This window comes from Lolium perenne, chromosome 1, assembly GCF_019359855.2.
Source record: "Lolium perenne isolate Kyuss_39 chromosome 1, Kyuss_2.0, whole genome shotgun sequence".
NCBI lineage: Eukaryota > Viridiplantae > Streptophyta > Magnoliopsida > Poales > Poaceae > Lolium > Lolium perenne.
The window spans coordinates 173,707,327-173,714,149 of NC_067244.2; positions in this window are offsets into that span (position 1 = coordinate 173,707,327).

Below are 6,823 nucleotides of genomic sequence, written 5' to 3' on the forward strand. Positions count from 1 at the left end.
CTAAGCAGGGGATTTAAGAGTGGTATGAGTACGAGCGTACTCAACAAGTTCATAATAGGAAAGAGGTGTTTAATGCACTAGCTACGATACTAGACCAGAAAGTCTAATACCAATGCAGGTTTTTGTAATCATTTCATCAAATGGTTGCTTTTATTAATAAGAACTATGTCCGTCGGCCTTCACCAGTTTACTAGAACTACATGGAGTTCCTTTCCGGCAGCGTTCGCAGTTCCAAAACCCGGAACAAGGAGTGACTGGTCACGATTCATTACACTCTGCAGAGGTGTGTTGCTTTACCCATAAGAGATCTTAACCTTGGTGCCAACCGGGCAGCTTTCCCGTCCACACTTCCAATGGTGTGAGGCCCGGTATAAGGTCCTAGCCAATCATATTCCTCCGCTACCTCGAACACCCACCCTTTGCTGCAAACTCCGACCCTGGGTCCTCGCCGGTGCTCTTATACCAATTAAGGATGGCCCCCGACCACGACAACTGTTCTGGGATCGAACCAAAAACTCCTTCGCCGGGAGATGCAACCCATCATAGACCGCAGTACCGTGGGGACTTAGGGTTCCCCAACCTCACCGCTTGTTCCTCGGACTACAAGTGTCTACGGACATTGCCGTGGGGATTTAGGGCTCCCCAGCCTCACCGCTTGTCCCTTGGAATACAAGTGCCTACGGTAAAGCGCATCCGTTGATGTACAAGAGGTGGAAATACGATTGACTACTCCGTCCCACTCCAGATCTTATGGTTAACACGAGTTTTACGGCACAAGAATCACTGGACGACATTTGTTGTTTAATCCTAGATGGATATAAACCCTTGCAATGGAACCTTGCTGGCGTGTGGGAGTTAGAAATCCCTGGGGAGCAGCTCCTTGTGACGGTAAAGCACACGTCCGTTGGGAACCCCAAGAGGAAGGTATGATGAGCACAGCTGCAAGTTTTCCCTCAGTAAGAAACCAAGGTTTATTGAACCAGTAGGAGATGAAGGCCACGTGAAGGTTGTTGGTGAAGGAGTGTAGTGCGGCGCAACACCAGTGATTCCGGTGCCAACGTGGAACCTGCACAACACAATCAAACTACTTTGCCCCAACTTAACAGTGAGGTTGTCAATCTCACCGGCTTGCTGAAAACAAAGGATTAAACGTATGGTGTGGAGAATTATGTTTGCTTGCAGAAAACAAAAGAGAACAATGATTGCAGTAGGTTGTATTTCAGATGTAAAAGAATGGACCGGGGTCCATAGTTCACTAGTGGTGTCTGTCCAATAAGATAAATAGCATGTTGGGTGAACAAATTACAGTTGGGCAATTAACAAATAGAGAGGGCATAACAATGCACATACATATCATGATGACTAATATGAGATTTACTTAGGGCATTACGACAAAGAACATAGACCGCCATCCAGCATGCATCTATGCCTAAAAAGTCCACCTTCGGGTTAACATCCGCACCCCTTCCAGTATTAAGTTGCAAACAACAGACAATTGCATTAAGTACTGTGCGTAATGTAAACAATACAAATATCCTTAGACAAAGCATTGATGTTTTATCCCTAGTGGCAACAACACATCCACACCTTAGGGGTTGCTGTCACTCCCCCAGATTCAATGGAGACATGAACCACTATCGAGCATAAATACTCCCTCTTGGAGTCACAAGTATCAACTTGGCCAGAGCCTCCACTAGCAACAGAGAGCATGCAAGATCATAAACAACACATATATGATAGATCAATAATCAACTTGACATAGTATTCCATATTCATCGGATCCCAACAAACACAACATGTAGCATTACAAATAGATGATCTTGATCATGATAGGCAGCTCACAAGATCTAAACATGATAGCACAAGAGAAGAAGACAACCATCTAGCTACTGCTATGGACCCATAGTCCAAGGATGAACTACTCACGCATCAGTCCGGAGGCGGGCATGGTGATGTAGAGCCCTCCGGTGATGATTCCCCTCTCCGGCAGGGTGCCGGAGGCGATCTTCTGAACCCCCCGAGGTAGGGTTGACGGCGGCGGTGTCTCTGGAACTTTTCTCGTATCGTGGCTCTCGGTACTAGGGTTTTCGCGACGGAAGGATTATATAGGCGAAGGGGCAGAGTCGGGGGACGCTCGAGGGGCCCACCCCATATGGCGGCGCGGCCAGGGGTGGGGCCGCGCCCCCCTATGGTGTGGCCGCCTCGTGGTCCCTCTTCGTCTCCTCTTCGGTATTCTGGAAGACTCCGTGGAAAATAAGACTGTGGGCTTTTGTTTCGTCCAATTCCGAGAATATTTCCTGTGTAGAATTTCTGAAACCAAAAACAGCAGAAAACAGGAACTGGCACTGCGGCATCTTGTTAATAGGTTAGTCTCGGAAAATGCATAAAAACATTATAAAGTATGAACAAAACATGTAGGTATTGTCATAAAACTAGCATGGAACATAAGAAATTATAGATACATTGGAGAGGTATCAAGCATCCCCAAGCTTAGTTCCTACTCGCCCTCGAGTAGGTAAACGATAAAAAGAATAATTTCTGAAGTGACATGCTACCAACATAATCTTGATCAACACTATTTGTAAAGCATATGAGATGAATGAAGTGACTCAAAGCAATGGTATATAGTTTGCTAACAAAAAGATAATGACTAAACAACTGAATCATATAGCAAAAACTTTTCATGAATTGTACTTTCAATACAAGCATCAAAAAGTCTTGCATAAGAGTTAACTCATAAAGCAATATATTCTTAATAAGAGGTTTTGAAGCAACACAAAGAAGGATTTAAGTTTCAGCAATTGCTTTCAACTTTCAACATGTATATCTCATGGATAATTGTCAACACAAAGTAATATAATAAGTGCAATAAGTAAACATGTAGGAATCAGTGCACACAGTTGACACAAGTGTTTGCTTCTAAGATAGAAAGAAGTAGGTAAACTGACTCAACATAAAGTAAAAGAAGGGCCCTTCGCAGAGGGAAGCAGGGATTACTCATGTGCAAGAGCTTTTTATTTTGAAAACATGGAAACAATTGGGTCAACGGTAGTAATAATTCATATGTGTTAAGCATAAAACCTCCTATAAGTTGCAAGCCTCATGCATCGAATACCAATAGTGCCCGCACCTTGTCCTAATTAGCTCGGACTTCCATGGATTATCATTGCATTACGTATGTTTCAACCAAGTGTCACAAAGGGGTACCTCTATGCCACCTGTACAAAGGTCCAAGGAGATAAATCACATTTGATTTCTCGATTTTGATAGATCTCAACTTGAGGACATCCATACCGGGACAACATAGAAAACAGATAATGGACTCCTCTTTTATGCTTTAAGCATTCAACAACAATAATATTCTCATAAGAGATTTGAGGATTAATGTCCAAGCTGAAACTTCCACCATGATACATGGCTTTGGTTTGCGGCCCAATGTTCTTCTCTAACAATATGCATACTCCAACCATTTAATCATGAGAAATCTCCCTTACTTCAGACAAGACGAACATGCATAGCAACTCACATGATATTCAACAAAGGTGTGACAGGTTGATGGCGTCCCCAGAAACATGGTTACCGCTCAACAAGCAACTTATAAGAACTAAGATACATAAGCGACATATTCATTACCACAATAGTTTTTTAGGCTACTTTCCCATGAACTATGTATTGCAAAGACAAGGAATGAATTTTTTAAAGGTAGCACGCAAGCAATTTACTTTGGAATGGCAGAGAAATACCACATAGTAGGTAGTTATGGTGGACACAAATGGCATAGGTTTTGGCTCAAGGTTTTGGATGCACGAGAAGCATTCCCTCTTAGTACAAGGCTTTGGCTAGCAAGGTTGTTTGAAGCAAACACAAGTATGAACCGGTACAGCAAAACTTACAAAAGAACATATTGCAAGCATTATAAGACTCTACACTGTCTTCCTTGTTGTTCAAACACCTTTACCAGAAAATATCTAGAACTTAGAGAGACCAATCATGCAAACCAAATTTCAACAAGCTCTACGGTAGTTCTTCACTAATAGATTTAAACTACATGATGCAAGAGCTTAAACATGATCTACTTGAGAGCTCAAAACAATTGCCAAGTATCAAATTATTCAAGACAATATGAAGCATTTTCTGTTTCCAACCAAATAACAATAAGTATAAATGCTGCGGCTTTCAGCTTTCGCCATGAATATGAAAAACGAAGAACACAAGTGTTCAAATGAAAAAGCGGAGCGTGTCTCTCTCCAACACAAGGATTGCGAGGATCCGAATTTATTCAGAGAATGAAAATAACAAAACGAAAATAAAAGCACACAGACGCTCCAAGTAAAGCACATAAGATGTGACGGAATTAAAATATAGTTTCACTAGAGGCGACCTGATAAGTTGTTGATGAAGAAGGGGATGCCTTGGGCATCCCCAAGCTTAGACGCTTGAGTCTTCTTGAAATATGCAGGGATGAACCATGGGGGCATCCCCAAGCTTAGACTTTTCACTCTTCTTGATCATATCATATCATCCTCCTCTCTTGATCCTTGAAAACTTCCTTCACACCAAACTCAAAACAATCTCATTAGAGGGTTAGTGCATAATCAAAAATTCACATGTTCAGCAAGGACACAATCATTCCTAACACTTCTGGACATTAACCAAGGCTACTGAAACTTAGTGGAGCAAAGAAATCCACTCAACACAGTAAAAGAGGCAATGCGAAATAAAATGCAGAATCTGTCAAAACAGAACAGTCCGTAAAGACGAATTTTTTCGAGGCACTTAACATGCTCAGATGGAAAAGCTCCAGTTTAACGAAAGTTGCGTACATATCTCAGGATCACGCATGAATTTTTTCAGCATTTTACGAGTTTCCTACAGAGAGATCAACTCAAATTCGTGACAGCTAAAAATCTGTTTCTGCGCAGAAATCCAAATCTAGTATCAACTTTTCTATCAAAGACTTTACTTGGCACAACAACGAAATAAACATGATAAGGAGAGGTTGCTACAGTAGTAAAAACTTCCAAGACACAACAAAACAGTAGCAAAATAAAAACATGGGTTATCTCCCAAGAAGTGCTTTCTTTATAGCCATTAAGATGGGCTCAGTAATTTTAATGATGCTCTCGCAAGAAATAAGAGTTGAAGCAAAAGAGAGCATCAAAAGCAAATAAGAAACACTTTTAAGTCTAACCCACTTCCTATGAAAAGGAATCTTGTAAATAAACAAGTCATGTAAGCATAACGCAATAAGCATAGGAAAACAAGACAAGCGCAACTTCAAGATTTTAAGCAAAAAGAGAGGTGTTTTAGTAACATGAAAATCCCTACAACCATATTGTCCTCTCTCATAAAGATTTTCAGTAGCATCATGAACAAACTAAACAATATAACTATCACATGAAACATTCTTATCATGAGCTACATGCATAAAATTATTACTCTCCACATAAGCATAGTCATTACTATTAGTAATAGTGGGAGTAAAACTATCACAACCATCATTGTAATCATCATAAATGGGAGGCAAAGTATCATCAAAGAAAATTTTCTCCTCAAAACTTGGGGGACTAAAAATATCACAACCAGCTTTCCCAAGCATAGACTTTTCCATAGCCTTAAAAATAATAGTGTTCAAAGAATTCATGCTAAAAACATTGCTACAACTATTTTGCAAACAAAGTTCCATGGGTTTTTTAATTCTCTCTTCAAATACATCATGTCCTAATTCAATATAAAGTTCATAAAGATCTCTAATTTTTTTGTTGTTTTCCATTAAGCCTAACTAGTGAAGTCACACAACTTAGTGTTCTCAGGAGTACTCATTTTAGAAATAATAAAAATAAATAAAGCAAAACCGAATTAAATAAAGTAAAACAAGTAACTATTTTTTTGTGTTTTTGATATACAGAAAGCAAACAAGACAGAAATAAAATAAAGCAAGACAGTAAACAAAGTAAAGAGATTGGATGTGAGAGACTCCCCTTGCAGCGTGTCTTGATCTCCCCGGCAACTGTGCCAGAAAAGTTGCTGCTGGCGTGTGGGAGTTAGAAATCCCTGGGGAGCAGCTCCTTGTGACGGTAAAGCACACGTCTGTTGGGAACCCCAAGAGGAAGGTATGATGAGCACAGCGGCAAGTTTTCCCTCAGTAAGAAACCAAGGTTTATCGAACCAGTAGGAGATGAAGGCCACGTGAAGGTTGTTGGTGAAGGAGTGTAGTGCGGCGCAACACCAGTGATTCCGGCGCCAACGTGGAACCTGCACAACACAATCAAACTACTTTGCCCCAACTTAACAGTGAAGTTGTCAATCTCACCGGCTTGCTGAAAACAAAGGATTAAACGTATGGTGTGGAGAATTATGTTTGCTTGCAGAAAACAAAAGAGAACAATGATTGCAGTAGGTTGTATTTCAGATGTAAAAGAATGGACCGGGGTCCACAGTTCACTAGTGGTGTCTGTCCAATAAGATAAATAGCATGTTGGGTGAACAAATTACAGTTGGGAAATTAACAAATAGAGAGGGCATAACAATGCACATACATATCATGATGACTAATATGATATTTACTTAGGGCATTACGACAAAGAACATAGACCGCCATCCAGCATGCATCTATGCCTAAAAAGTCCACCTTCGGGTTAGCATCCGCACCCCTTCCAGTATTAAGTTGCAAACAACAGACAATTGCATTAAGTACTGTGCGTAATGTAAACAATACAAATATCCTTAGACAAAGCATTGATGTTTTATCCCTAGTGGCAACAGCACATCCACAACCTTAGGGGTTGCTGTCACTCCCCCAGATTCAATGGAGACATGAACC